Raw genomic sequence first — 16,814 nt, forward strand, 5'->3', positions numbered from 1 at the left:
TTCATTGAATTTGTTGAGTGTTTGAAGTTATTGAATTCACTGATTCTATGAAGTTTGTTGAATTTATCGAGTTCATTGAGTTTGTTGAATTCATTGAGTCAATTAAGTTCATTGAATTTGTTGAATGTTTGAGTTTGTTGAATTCACTGACTCTATCAAGTTCATTGAATTTATTGAGTTCATTGAGTTTGTTGAATTCATTGAGTCAATGAAGTTTATTGAATTTGTTGAATGTTCGAGTTTGTTGAATTCACTGACTCTATCAAGTTTATTGAATTCATTGAGTTTATTAAGTTTGTTGAATTTATTCAGTCAATTAAGTTCATTGAATTTGTTGAGTATTTGAGTTAGTTGAATTCACTGACTCTATCAAGTTTATTGAATTTTTTGAACTTATTGAGTTTGTTGAATTCATTGAGTCAATTAAGTTCATTGACTTTGCTGAGTGTTTGAGTTTGTTGAATTCACTGACTCCATCAAGTTTATTGAATTTATTGAGTTTGTTGAATTTATTCAGTCAGTTAAGTTAAGTAAGCATGAAACTATATCGAGTACACTATATCGAATACACAATAGCCTCTCCTACAGTTTCCCTAAAAACGCCAAAACAATACACGAACCACCTCGAACAGCTATAAATTCCATCTAAAAATGAAATACCGAACAAAACAATGAATACCATAAGCAATAGACGAGATATCTATTGAAAAGTCAGGGATCGTACTCGAAAGTCAGCGGCGCTGATAGAAACTCAAATGAAAGCTGCTAAGTGAGTAATCAAGCAACGAGAGGATTTCTTCTCGCCATCCATGGGACGCAACAGGTTTTTCTGTTTCACCGTATAGAAATTCCCAGTCACGAGAACGAATCGATCCTTGAACATACGCGATATTCGAAGAAGCATGGAAAACGTTTAATTGCAGCCCTTGCTATGCATTTTTCACGAGCGTGCAATTTATCGAGAGTTTGTGCCTTTGAGCACGAAAATTCCTTGATGAACATTTTGCCACAAGAGCTATTTTATTGCAAGGCAATTTGCTGGATTTTAAAATTATTTTTTGCAGTATTAAATTTAATTAAGTGGAAATTTAAGTGGAAATTTTTAGAGAAGAATATTTTATAATTTAGAAATATTCACTTGTCAAATTTAGGAATTTTTATATTCAGAAATTCAAGATTTTCAAATTCAGAAACCTAGAATTTTCAAATTTAATAATTCACAATTTAACTACATAATTAATTATAATAATATACTTTTTAAATTAAATAACAATAATATACCGTAAAATAAATAATAATAAAGATTGATACATCTTTATATAATTTCAGTTATGAAAACAGTCTCCAACATTTCTCTTTTATACTTCCACATTTTTGCGCGGAAGGAAAAATCATATTTAACGGATTAAAAAACGATTTGCGGATATGAGTATGCATGTTTCTGTAACTTGTTCAATTTCTACGAGATAAGTGAACGTTGTCAAAGGCATCGACGGAGAAAAGGAAAGAAATCTGCGGAAATCGGGACGAATCGAATTGGGAACGCGCGTTCCACGAATACCCGAACAACACCTTTTCTGTCGTTGCAAATAAAACTGTGCTCGCTAAATATCTGTTTCCTCTGTTATTTATTAATCACATCATCGCTGGAACAATCAATCTTGACCCAAATTGAATTAAAGTTTTAAATGTTTTCAAAGTTATAACAAATAAGGCTTGTCAATTTTTTAATTCAAATTTTAATGCAAAATTGAATTCAATTTTTAGTTAGACATGTTTGTAAAACTTACAGATATGTTAATAGAAACACAATACATTTTTATTAATTTATTTAGATTGCTTGAAAATTATTAAAATTATTACGAGTAGTGACGGTCTGTCAACAAAATGGCGGACGTGCAAAAACGCTCACCTCGTGAATTCAGAAACCGTTTACGTCTCTGAAAAGAACGAAAATGAATTACTTTTTGTTTCAAAAGTTTCCTACTGAGTGATACAACAGATACTAGTAACAATATTCGAATTTGTTAACTTTTAAAAAATTGAACCGTGGAGACCCATCGTGACACAAACAGTGACGTCACAGCTCAGTTTATCAATACAGAAACGAATTTCCTCTTCAAAAAGAATAAAGACGATTCACTTTCTATTTTACAAATCCACCAAGTGATATAACAGTTAGGTATTTGTTAATTTTTAGAAATTGAACCGTGAAGACTTGTGACCCAAATGGCCTCTTCACCAAAGTTATCCGCTAGCGTGCGAACACCGAAAGTCCTGTTACCTCGGTACCCCGATATGTTAATTCAAAAGTAATATGGTATTTAGCGAGGCCTCTTTCTCGATCCGGTCCAGAGGAAACTGCCTGTTCGATGACTCGAGTCAGACGAATTTTAAATGGTGAAAGTCTACCTGATCGCCGTGCCCGAAAACATTGTCCTACAATGATACAGGAAAGGTCTCTTAACAATATACATCTATAGTGTTTCGGTATTGTATCAGGTCGTGAAAGTTCTCTGATTTTGATTCGTATAGTGAATTGGACAGTTGGAGAATTATGGCAACTCATAAGAAAATTCTGCATTATTAAATTCCAAAATTTTCAAATTCCATGTTACCAAATTACTAAATTCTCAAATTCCACATTACCAAATTCCAAAATTCTCAAATTCCAAATTTTCAAATTCCAAAACTCTCAAATCCCAAATTCTCAAATTCCACATTACCAAATTCCAAAATTCTCAAATTCCACATTACCAAATTCCAAAATTCTCAAATCCCAAATTCTCAAATTCCAAATTTTCAAATTCCAAAATTCTCAAATCCCAAATTCTCAAATTCCACATTACCAAATTCCCAAATTCTCAAATTCTCAAATTCCAAAATTCTCAAGTCCCAAATTCTCAAATTCCACATTATCAAATTCCAAAATTCTCAAATCCCAAATTCTCAAATTCCAAATTTTCAAATTCCAAAATTCTCAAATCCCAAATTCTCAAATTCCCAAATTCTCAAATTCCCAAATTCTCAAATTCCAAAATTCTCAAATCCCAAATTCTCAAATTCCACATTATCAAATTCCCAAATTCTCAAATTCCACATTACCAAATTCCAAACTTCTCAAATCCTAAATTCTCAAATTCCACATTACCAAATTCCCAAATTCTCAAATTCTCAAATTCCAAATTTCCAAAATCCCAGTTCCCAAATTCCCAAACTCAAATTCCAAAATTCTCAAATTCCAAATTTCCAAAATCCACCTCATATATATCTAACTATGCTAATGGTGGCACTTAGACAATTATAAGAACTAGTGGAGACATTTGAAACACTGTAGCACCTAGTAGTGTCACCCAGAAGCTTTATAGCAAACTATCGATCCACTATCATTTCCAAAGCCCCATAAGTCCCCTATAAGAGAAAATTCCCTATAAAATCGTTAAGCCTGTAGACCAAACAGCAAGGTTAAACAGGAGCAGCTCATAGAAACACGTCTACGTTTCTTTGTTTTCGTAAACAGGACTACCGTATTATGGTTTCACACTCTATGGGGTTGTTGCAGATGCAAGTGCAGCATCGCAGGTGTACGTGACGTCAGAACGCATTGTTCGCAGCATCGGATGGATGTTGGCCGTGGTGCAACGACTTTAGAGCCGGCTTTACGAGCCTTTCTTCGTCGATTCTTTTTTCCCTGCCCTCTTTCTTTCCCTTTCATGTTTATTCCTCTTCAACGTCTCTGCGTAAGAACGTTGGAACAACGCGAAACGAATGAATTAACCCTTTGCTTTGGACTCGCGTCTTGGACCTCGTTGTTTTGCAAACACGTCCAACGAGTTTTCTATGCACGCCCTCTCGTAGCTGCCATATTGAACGGATTTTTCTTCGTTATTCGAAGGGATTTTTGCGGGGAATGGCTACTGGAAAAGTTTGAGTTGTTGAGTTTGGTCGTTGAACTTGGTGAGTGGTGAGTTTTGTTGAATTTGTTGAGTGTATCTGCTTTTTGAATTTATTAAGTTCATTAAGTTTATTGAGTCTATTAAATGTATTGAGTTAAATGAATTTATTAAGTTCATCAAGATTATTGAGTCTATTACATGTATTGAGTTAAATGAATTTATTAAGTTCATCATGATTATTGAGTCTATTAAATGTATTGAGTTAAATGAATTTACTAAGTTCATCAAGATTATTGAGTCTATTAAATGTATTGAGTTAAATGAATTTATTAAGTTCATCAAGGTTATTCAGTCTATTAAATGTATTGAGTTAAATAAATTTATTAAGTTCATCAAGATTATTGAGTCTATTAAATGTATTGAGTTAAATGAATTTATTAAGTTCATCAAGATTATTGAGTCTATTAAATGTATTGAGTTTATTGAATTTATTAAATTCATCAAGGTTATTGAGTCTGTTGAATGTATTGAGTTTATTGAATTTATTAGGTTCATCAAGGTTATTGAGTCTATTAAATGTATTGAGTTAAATGAATTTATTAAGTTCATCAAGATTATTGAGTCTATTAAATGTATTGAGTTAAATGAATTTACTAAGTTCATCAAGATTATTGAGTCTATTAAATGTTTTGAGTTAAATGAATTTACTAAGTTCATCAAGATTATTGTTTCTGCTAAGCGTATTGAGTTTATTGAATTTATTAAATTCATCAAGGTTATTGAGTCCGTTGAATGTATTAAGTTTATTGAATTTATTAGGTTCATCAAGGTTATTGAGTCTATTGAATGCATTGAGTTTATTGAATTTACTAGGCTCGACAAAGTTATTGAGTCTGGTGAATGTATTACGTTTATTGAATGTACTAAGTTCATCAAGGTTATTGAGTCTGCTGAATGCATTAAGTTTATTGAATTTATTAGGTTCATCAAGGTTATTGAGTTTACTGAATGCATTAAGTTTATTGAATTTACTAAATTCATCTAGGTTATTAAGTCTGCTGAATGCATTAAGTTTATTGAATTTATTAGGATCATCTAGGTTATTGTGTCTGCTGAATGCATTAAGTTTATTGAATTTACTAAGTTCTTCAAGGTTATTGAGTCTGCTGAATGCACTAAGTTTATTGAATTTACTAAGTTCATCAAGGTTATTGAGACTGTTGAATATATTGAGTTTGTTGAATTTACTAAGTTCATCAAGGTTATTGAGTCTACTGAATATATTGAGTTTTTTGAATTTATTGAGTCAATCAAGTTCATTGTGTCTACTGAATATATCAAATTTATTGAATTTTATGAGTCGATTAAGTTTATTGAATTTGCTGAGTGTTTGAGTGTGTGAATTCACTTATTCTATCAAGTTTATTGATCTTATTGAGTTTATTGAGTTTATTGAATTTATTGAGTCAATTAAGTTCATTGAATTTGATGAGTGTTTGAGTTTGATGAATTCACTTACTCTGTCAAGTTTATTGAATTTATTGAGTTTTTTTAGTTTGCTGAATTTACTGAGTTTATTGAGTTAATTGAGTCTATTGTATAGATTGAGTTTATTATACTTATTCAGTTAATTGAGTTTCTTGATCTTGCTATGTGTTTAAGTTTGTTGAATTTATTGGGCCTATCAGGTTTATTGAATTCACTGAATCTGTGAAGTTTATTGAGTTTACTGAATATATTGAGTTTATTGTATTTATTCAGTTAATTAAGTTCGTTGAGTTTACTGAGTGTTTGAGTTTGTTGAATTTATTGAGTTCATCAAGTTTGTTGAATAAACTGAGATTATCGAATTTATTGAATTTTTTAAGTTAGCAAAATTTATTGGGTTTAATGAGTTTATTGAGTTTGTTAAGTTAATTGAGCTTATTGAGTTAATTGAGTTTATAGAGTTAATTGAGTTTGTTAAGTACATTGAACTTATTATATTTATTGTATTTTCTCTTGTTTATTAAATTACTTGAGTTTCCTAAATTGTCTGAATTCGGAATTTATAAAAATTGTTGAGTTTGTTGAATATTTCTAAAAGCTTTCAAAACCTATGAATCTTATATTACTTACTATACTAATTAATAGTAACTGTCATACAAAATAATAATTCTCATTGAAACTTATCATCTAATTTAATAATAATAACAATATTAAAATAATGTGTAACCAAAAAACAGATAAAATAACACTAATCATCATCCAAAACAACAAAAACAATACCAAAATAATTTGTAAAGTAACAAGAGATAAAATTTCACCCGGTGAACACCGAATATAAGCATTATTTACATGTGAGCCTCATTCCCGGTCCGTAACAAGAAGGATCTTTAAAAAAATCCACGAGCAGTGTGTCTCCGTGTCTTCTGGGTGTACAAAGAGTGCAGCCGGGCCACGGTGCATGCATCCACAGCCGGTTCGACTGCATTTCATGGCTACCCATACACACGGCAACGAACAACCCACACGCTCCCATTTTTCGCGGTGCGTGTGCGTCACGTACACACACTTTCGATCTCATATGCAAAACACATGGATGCGATCGAACCAACTGTGGACCAGCCTCGACTCGACCGGATTCAGGCGAAATTTTACGGGAACCATAGATGACGAGTTATGGTTTTGTTCACGGCTAGCTACATAAGTTTATCGGGGTTTTTATGCCAGTAAATCTTTTACTTTTTTTTGTTGTTGTTATACGGGATTGGGGCTCTTTTTGGGTTTTTAACATTTCTAATTTTGGTGAGGTTCAATTGAAAATTGGGAAATTGAGTTTCGGTCAGAATTATTAAATTTTCAATCTGTCGGAGCACAAAATTCTCAAAATTCTATATTGTTAAATTCCCAAACGCTCAAATCCCAAATCTCACAAATTCTGAATCTCACATATTCCAAATCTTGCATATTCCAAATTTCACAAATTCGAAATCTCACAAATCCCAAATTTTACAAATTCCAAATCTCACAAATCCCAAATTTTTCAAATTCCAAATTTCACAAATCCCAAATTTTACAAATTCCAAATCTCACAAATCCCAAATTTTACAAATTCCAAATCTCACAAATCCTAAATCTCCCAAATCCCAAATCTCCCAAATCCCAAATCTCCCAAATCCCAAATCTCACAAATCCCAAATTTTACAAATTCCAAATTTCACAAATCCCAAATTTTACAAATTCCAAATCTCACAAATTCCAAATCTCCCAAATCCCAAATCTCCCAAATCCCAAATCTCCCAAATCCCAAATCTCCCAAATCCCAAATCTCCCAAATCCCAAATCTCCCAAATCCCAAATCTCCCAAATCCCAAATCTCCCAAATCCCAAATCTCACAAATCCCCCAAATCCCAAATCTCCCAAATCCCAAAATTCTCAAAATCCCAGTTCCCAAATTCCCAACCTCTCCATCCCAAAATTCTCATTCCCCAATTTCCAAAATCTCCAACCAAAAACTTCCCAAATCCCCAAAATTTCCCAACCCAAAACTTCCCAAATCCCCAAAATTCCCCAACCCAAAAATACATCCCCACCATACCCCCTCAATCATTCCCCATCCTCCAAATCCTCAAACAAACAAAAATGATCAAATTAATCGTATGCACCATAATCAACCGTACTAAACCATAGCACACAAGTCCTACACCCAAGAATAAATTCGAAACATCTGTAACCTGCAAGGCAATTACTTCCCCCTATTTTTCCATCCACTTCATACGTTGCCTAGGTGATTTTCTGTGGGCACGATAGGGCCCCAGGACACTTAAGGATACTTAAGATTCCTCCATGGATATATCTACCCACATACGAGCGACACACGCGTTTATTCCACACGTTAGCTCGCCACGATTCGATCTGTACGGAGGTGCACGTAGTAGGAACGTCCGTCCGCTCCTCCTAACCTAACCTCTCTTTCCTTCGTGGACACGCCTGGAATCACAATTTCAAATACCCTAACCGATCGTACGATTGCGTCTAACACGACACACCATAGCCATTTGTTGAAACGGTTTCGACTTCATTCACGTGCGGTGATTTGCACGCTCGAATCAGATCGTTCGATGGAAAGGTTTTTAATGGGCTTTTGTTTCGACTGTGTATATTTACATTTTGTTTATTTGTTACTTTTTGGTGAGGCTGTATATGGTTTTAATTTGACAAAATTTTGTATGAATTTATTTTAACAATATTTTGTATGAATTTATTTTAACAAAATTTTATATAAATTTGTTTTAACAAAATTCTATATATGATTTTATTTTAACAAAATTCTATACATGATTTTAATTTGACAAAATTTTGTATGAATTTATTTTAACAAAATTTTATATGACTTCATTTTAATAAAATTTTATATATGATTTTATTTTAACAAAATTCTATATATGATTTTAATTTGACAAAATTTTATATGAATTTATTTTAACAAAATTTTATATGACTTCAATTTAACAAAATTCCATATATGATTTTAATTTAACAAAATTCTATATATGATTTTATTTTAACAAAATTCTATATATTATTTTAATTTGACAAAATTTTATATGAATTTATTTTAAAAAAATGTTATATGACTTCAATTTAACAAAATTCTATATATGATTTTAATTTAACAAAATTCTATATATGATCTCAATTTGACAAAATGTTATATGACTTCAATTTAACAAAATTCTATATATGATTTTAATTTAACAAAATTCTAAATATGATCTCAATTTGACAAAATGTTATATGACTTCAATTTAACAAAATTCTATATATGATTTTAATTTAACAAATGTCTATATATGATCTCAATTTGACAAAATGTTATATGACTTCAATTTAACAAAATTCTATATATGATTTTAATTTAACAAAATTCTATATATGATCTCAATTTGACAAAATGTTATATGACTTCAATTTAACAAAATTCTATATATGATTTTAATTTAACAAAATTCTATATATGATCTCAATTTGACAAAATGTTATATGACTTCATTTTAACAAAACTATATATAGTTACAGTTATTTGATTTATATAATAAAAATTGTACGACTGATTCATTTTGTGTATCATATTTATATTTATATATACATATATCAATATTTTTTGATAATGATTAGTATTTAAAAAAAGGAAGAGTGTATTTGTTTACATAGAACAGCAACCTAAAGATATATTCTTATCGAACGAATCGATTATGCCATAATGAGACTACCAGTTTCCAGGGGGTCTAATACGTTTTACATTTTTATGCGGTGCCGGCGAACAAAGAGCGTTTAAGAGCGAGGAACGTGGCTTTATCACCGCATCACGCATTCGAATCACCGGTCAGTGCTCTTACCAGACACCCTTCTTTGTTGCCGTGCATCTCGTTGTGTGCCGGGAAATTTAATGGATCTAATCCCTAGACCTTAACGTATTTCCGCAGGGAGCGTCTTATGAACGCAACCAGAACGACTTTCGAGCGTAAATCTACCCTAAACATCCCTCCATAAACCTTTACGATTCTACCTGCAAGAGTATCTGGAAGTTGTATGTGCTATGGTTTGTTTGACAAACGTTTTTGAAATGGGGGAGATTGTGAAATGGTACTTTCTAATATTTGCAGTTTTGCAGTGTTATGTAGGGGTTTGGATTTGTAGTTGGTGGTGTAGTTCTTTTTAGTATTTTTAGTTTTTGCTCTTTTTAGTTTTTGGTATTTTTAATTTTTGCTGTTTTTAATTTTTACTGTTTTTAATTTTTGCTGTTTTTAATTTTTACTATTTTTAGTTTTTGCTATTTTTAACTTTTACTATTTTTAGTTTTTGCTATTTTTAGTTTTTGTTATTTTTAGTTTTTAGTATTTTTAATTTTTACTAATTTTAATTTTTACTATTTTTAATTTTTACTAATTTTAATTTTTACTAATTTTAATTTTTACTAATTTTAATTTTTACTATTTTTAATTTTTACTAATTTTAATTTTTACTATTTTTAATTTTTACTAATTTTAACTTTTACTATTTGTAATTATTACTATTTTTAATTTTTACTATTTTTAATTTTTACTAATTTTAACTTTTACTATTTGTAATTTTTACTATTTTTAATTTTTACTAATTTTATTTTTTACTATTTGTATTTTTTACCATTTGTAATTTTTACTATTTTTACTTCTTACTATTTAATACTTTTTATAAATGACACATTTTTCACATTTGTTTAATATAATATTATTACTGTTAGAGGATGCATATAACGTAATGGTATTTTTCAATAAAATGGTACTTTTAGTAGTTGCAATTTTGTAACATTAAATGGCACATTTTTAATATTTATACTTAGTAGCATATTATGGTAATTTTTACTATTAGAGGACATATGTAATGTAATGGTACTTTTACAGTAAAATGGCACTCTTTAATAGTTGCAGTTTAGTATAATTAAATGGTACTTTCTATTCTATAATTTTAACACAATAGTATTTTTCATTATTGCAATGTGAGTAACAAACTAATATTTTTCATTAACATCTTTTAAATAAAATGGCACTTTTTATTGTTCATACTCTAATAAAACAAAATTGTAATATTTACCATTCATACTTTAATAAAACATAATGATACTTTTCACTATTAATAACAATCTCATAAAATAGTACTTCTTGCCATTTTTATTTCACTATAATAAATTAGTACTTTTCACTAATAATACTTAAAAAAAAAGAACAACTTGCAAACAAAATTAACAACAATTTTGTTGAGTACCATAAAATTTCATGATCGTACACCATTAATATTATTTACCATTCATAATTCAATAAAACAAAATACTTTTAACAATTTAATATCGTAAAACACTAAAATGGTACATTTTACCATTTTGCCTCAATACAACCAAATATTCCTCCATTCAATAAATGATTAAAATAATGAAAAACATAATAAAACCCAGGTTTCGATTGCACAGAAAATATCAATAATAAACACACACCCATAAGTTCTTAAAATTTCAAGTTAACCTACCCAAATTTTCCCCACAGTCCTCAAAAAAGTCTTCCGCATAAATATTCTTAGATAACTCACCCTCATCGGCGTTCCTAGATCCCCATAACACTTAGCACACTGGTAAACACACGATAAGATCGTTCCAGGATCCTCGATTACTCGTCCGACCGGCTGCACTAAGTCCCTGTTTATCCCGTGCTCACGTATGTTCACTCTTACGAATATACAAATCGCGGAAAATGAAAGGAAACCGAAAGAAACGCGGGAAAACTGAATACTAACCGGACACCAACGAGACGAACACTACCCGAGGCCTTCCCTCGCGATGGAAACACACTTTGGGTCCTCTGTGGCCGCTCCAGTCGGTTACGGACCCACTCCGTTCTGCGCATGCGCCGTTTACCCCCACCGCTCGCGGCGCGGGCCCGAAGAGTGGGGAGAGAACCGGCAACCCTCTTACGTGGAGACCTGTTCGTTTTCACGAAGCTGCGTTCACCTGTGGATTTTCCTGCTCAGGTGGCAGCACTGACTCACCTGACGCGCGATTCGATCCGGTGTTCATTACAATGGCGTAAGAAGGGATTTTTTATTGGGGATGCACGATGAATGGAGCCAGTTTTATTGCATAGTTCGGCTGGATGAATGGTGTGGAGTTTTGTTGCTTATTTTGGATGCTGGTTTTGGTGGTCCGCGGATTTGGGTGGTGAATGGTCGGGGGATTTGGGAATTTGGGATTTTTGGTTTGGTGGAGGGGTTTGATGGATGTTGGGTGAGTTAGGTGGGTTAGATGAGTTAGATGTGGGTTATGGATGTGGGTTATAGTGGGTATGTTGTGGAATATGGGGATTTGTATATTATGCAATATAGGTTGCTTTATTTCCAAATTACTATATTGCCAAATCCTTATATCTCCAACTTCTTATATTGCCAAATTCTTATGTCACTACTCTATGTTTCTATAACTCAAATTTCAACTTCTTGAGATTTCTATAGGACCAAACCTTGATATCCTCAGATTCCAATATCATCGAATTCTAACATCCCTAGATTTCTCTAGATTTACCTAGTTAGAAATTCTAACATTTCTAGATTCTTTTACCCCCAAGTTTCTATATTTATAGATACTTACATCCCCAAATCCCTATATCCCCAAATCCTTATATCTCTAAATCCCTATATCCCCAAATCCCTATATTTCCAAATTCTAATATTCCTAGATTTTTTCACTCCCAAATCCCTATATCACCTATATCCCCAAATCCCCATATTTCCAAATTCTAATAGTCCTAGATTTTTTCACTCCCAAATCCCTATATCCCCAAATCCCTACATCTCCAAATTCCTAGATCCCCAAATCCCTGGATCTCCAAATTTCTAAATCCCCAAATTCCTAGATCCCCAAATCTCTGTATTTCCAAATCCCTAGATCCCCGAATCCCAATATCCTCAAATCCCTAGATCCCCAAATCCCTATATTTCCAAATCCCTAGATCCCCAAATCCCTAGATCCCCAAATCCCCAAATCCCCAAATCCCCAAATCCCCAAATTCCCAAATCCCCAAATCCCTATATCTCCAAACCCCCAAATCCCCAAATCCCCAAATCCCCAAATCCCCAAATCCCTAGATCCCCAAATCCCTATATCCCCAAACCTCCAAATCCCCAAATCCCCAAATCCCCAAATCCCCAAATCCCTAGATCCCCAAATCCCCAAATCCCCAAATCCCCAAATCCCTAATTCCCCAAATCCCCAAATCCCCAAATCCCCAAATCCCCAAATCCCCAAATCCCCAAATCCCTAGATTTTTATACTGAATTTGATGAATCACTTATTTATGATTGGATTTTTACAAGAATGATTTTAATAAATTATTTCATAAAAATGACTGAAAGTGACAAAAATTTTACGCGTCATCTCTCAGTATTTTGGCGACGAACCATTTTTCTACGACTAATCCTCAATGATCGTAAGACGCACCGGAAGACCGACAACCCCTTCTTTGTGAACCTGTTCCCTTTCATTCTGAACACTATTCACCTGTGAATATGGCAGCTTCTAATCCTGGTGTTACAGTGGCGTAGGACCAATTTCTTTTTTTATTATTGAAAAAGGGCTTGCAAGAAATCGTGACATAATAAAATTATAAAACAAAAATTAAAAATTGTAAAATTAACAAAGGATGGATACTAAATTGTATATATATTAAATAACTCTACTAAAACTTTTTATACTGAAAATAATTTATCAACTAGTTCTAGTTTCTGATTTAAAATTCTCTTAAAGTAAATAACCTTGATAAATAAATAATCTCTAAATAATAAACTAGAAATATTTCTAGCAACCACAAGTTCTAATTTAACACCCAGTTCACAGTTTCTCTCATTTCCCCGTACAAGCCAATAAACAAGGGTTAACCCGAAACGTGGAAACGTTTCTTGTTCCAAAAATGTAACAGCGTTACACGTTGTGCAAATGTTGTTACATAAGTTCATCGTACGGTCCATTACGTTTGGTTTATGTCTGCATCGTAATTACGCAGTTAAGCATTATAGTAATACATTTTTAGACGCAATTGGTCTGAACGGTTCGCCATAATTGAACAATAAACTCATTCGTTTCTTGTAAAACTTTCCCCTGTCTGGTAAATCACCGCCATAACTTGTCAATGCATTTCATCGACGCTTATGCAACTATTTAATCGTCTGACAGTATGTAACGTTTCATTACGTAAATTGTTCGACGTTAACGTATCAAAACTTGAGGTATTTATACATAACACTTTTGCAAATTTTAATAGGAACTTTCAAATTTTGTTTTAGGTATAATGCAAGTATAGTTATTTCATATTTTATTATTTTGTTTAGAGGGATATTATTTTGGTAGTTTTAATTATGTCAAGTTTTATGGGGCGGGGTGTAGATATAGTTAGGTTAGGTTAGGTTACTCAAAGCTATGGTTAGGTTAGGTTACTCAAACTTATAGTTGGGTTAGGTTAGATTACTCAAACTTATAGTTAGGTTAGATTAGGTTACTCAAAGTTATAGTTAAGTTAGGTTAAGTTACTCAAACTTATAGCTAGGTTAGGTTAGATTACTCAAACTTATAGTTAGATTAGGTTAAGTTACTCAAACTTATAGTTAGGTTAGATTGTATTATTCAAACTTATAGTTAGGTTAGATTAAGTTTCTCATACTTATAGTTAGGTTATAATAGGCTCCTCAAACTTATAGTTAGGTTAGATTAGGTTATGTTACTCAAAGTTATTGTTAGGTTAGATTAGATTACTCAAACTTATGGTTAGGTTAGGTTAAGTTTCTCAGACTTATAGTTATCTTATACTAGGCTCCTCAAACTTATAGTTAGGTTAGATTAGATTACTCAAACTTATGGTTAGGTTAGGTTAAGTTTCTCAAACTTATAGTTAGGTTAGACTAGGCTCCTCAAACTTATAGTTAGGTTGGATTAGATTACTCAAACTTATAGTTAGATTAGGTTAAGTTACTCAAAATTATAGTTAGGTTAGATTATATTACTCAAACTTATGGTTGGGTTAGGTTAAGTTACTCAAACTTATAGTTAGGTTAGATTAGATTATTCAAACTTATAGTTAGGTTAGATTAGATTATTCAAACTTATAGTTAGGTTAGGTTAAGTTACTCAAACTTATAATTAGGTTAGTTGACCTCAAAACGTATTTCATTTGAGGTTAGATTATTGCAAAACAATTAAGAGTAGTACAAAGTTGTAGGTGAAATCTTTATTCATTTGAGGTTAGGTCCTTGAAAAACAAGTATAATAATACAAAGATGCAGATCAAAGTTTTATTCATTTGAGGTTAGGTCGCTGCAAAACAATTAGCACTGGCACAAATATGTAGGTTAAATTTTTATTCATTTAAGGTTAGGTCGTTCCACAACAATAATGGTGGCAATAACCTTAATAATAAATAAATTTCATTTAAACTATTTCTCTGACTACCGTGATAAATAAATTCATTTTTCATATTAATTGTATATCAAGCTAACAGTCCTGGTATTTTGAAATTGCTTTTTCTATCAACATATTCAATTTTGTTAAAAATAATCATTCAAACAATTCATTATATTGACCCATATTTTGTAATTATATTTTGTTATTTGTTTTAAGATAATGTTTCATAATAATTGTTAGTATACAAGAAAATAAATAAAGAATAAACTTGAAGGGAATCATGATTCACCTTACAAGGCACTTGAAAGTAATTTTCAAGTTTACAGAACATTACAATGCACATATAACAAAGAATTATGTAGCCGATGACTCAATAAACAGCGTTTGAATAAATTACGAACAAAGGATATGGAAAAAGTGATCGATCAGATGATTATCTACTTGTGCCCTCGACCGTGCTGCTTCTTCCTCAATCGTGAACGTTGAATCTCACGGAATTTGCGTTTGCACGTTGAAGAAACACGTGAAAAGAAGAAACCAAGAGGAAAAAGGGATAAGCTGCGTCAACGGACACTTGGATGCACACCGCTGACCCCAGGATGCGTTAATAATTCAACTCCTCTTCCTTTCGTTTCCTACGTATGTATGTTCAACATTCGCTGACTTCATACGTCATTTTAAATACATGTTAATTTCTTCTTATCACGTCATGTTTGGTATAAATAGATACACGTTAAATATAGATATATTACTTAGTTAAACTGATAACTAAGTAGTTTCTTTAGATTATGTACATTTTGTAATTTTGTCATTTTTAGCCTTCTTACAGATTTCGCTATTTTATATTTTCTGTTTTGACATTTTTTATATTTTAGAGTTGAATTTTAGATTTTTCAATGTTTAGTGTTTGCAGATTTTTAGGGGGATTTGCAAGTTTGTAAATTTTCAAAGTGGTACATTTGCAAGTTTGTAAATTTTCAAGGTGGTAGATTTGCAAGTTTTTAAATTTTTAAGGTGGTAGATTTGCAAGTTTGTAAATTTTCAAAGTGGTACATTTGCAAGTTTGTAAATTTTCAAGGTGGTAGATTTGCAAGTTTTTAAGTTTTCAAGGTAGTACATTTGTATATTTGTAAATTTTGTGGGTGATTAGTTAAAATTATATGTGGATGATCAGTTAACGAGCGGTCACTCAACGGGTGATCATTTAACTAACGGTCATTTAACAAGTGATCATTTGACAAGTGGTCAATTAACAAGTGATCATTTAACAAGTTTCTTGCAATTTTCAATTATTACAGAATTATCATATGACTTATTATACAATTATCCATCTATAGCTACCTATAATAAATTTTCAAGGTGGTACATTTTCAAGTTTGTAAATTTTCAAGGTGGTATTTTTGCAAGCTTGTAAATTTTCAAGGTGGTACATTTGTATATTTGTGTATTTTGTGGGTGATTAGTTAAAATTATATGTGGATGATCAGTTAACGGACGATCATTTAACTAACGGTCATTTAACAAGAGATCATTCAACAAGTTTCTTGTAATTTTTAATTATTACAGAATTATTGTATAACTTATTACATAATTATCCATCTAATTCATTAATATTTTACTTAACAGGTGATCATTTAACAAGCGATCATTTAACAAATGGTCAATTAACAAGTGATCATCTAACAAGTTTTTTGCAATTTTTAATTATTACAGAATTATCATATAACTTAGTATACAATTATCCATCTATAATCAATTTTCAAGGTGGTAGATTTTCAAGTCTGTAAATTTTCAAGGTGCTACATTATCAACTTTGGTGGTACATTAGAAATTTGCAAACTTACAAATTGTAAACAGTAAAATTTCTAAGCGATATTTTGGCTGTAACTAGAGAGTGTCACATCGAACACGACATGTTTTCTTTACGTTCACTCGAAATTCCATAACGTTCGCGCATACG

At 31.5% G+C, this 16,814-nt stretch overlaps 1 protein-coding gene across 4 annotated transcripts in view; it reads right to left on the bottom strand.

Annotated features, from left to right (window-relative positions):
- Window positions 1-11,282, bottom strand: part of LOC100875619 (uncharacterized) — a 77,058-nt gene extending 65,776 nt beyond the window's left edge. For all 4 annotated transcript variants that reach the window (XM_012285089.2, XM_012285096.2, XM_076539699.1 and 1 more), the window contains exon 1: window positions 11,002-11,282. The gene's annotated coding sequence lies outside the window, so the exon portion shown is untranslated. The remainder of the gene's footprint in view (window positions 1-11,001) is intronic.
- Between the last annotated feature and the right edge of the window lie 5,532 nt (window positions 11,283-16,814).

Source organism: Megachile rotundata, chromosome 14, assembly GCF_050947335.1.
Source record: "Megachile rotundata isolate GNS110a chromosome 14, iyMegRotu1, whole genome shotgun sequence".
NCBI lineage: Eukaryota > Metazoa > Arthropoda > Insecta > Hymenoptera > Megachilidae > Megachile > Megachile rotundata.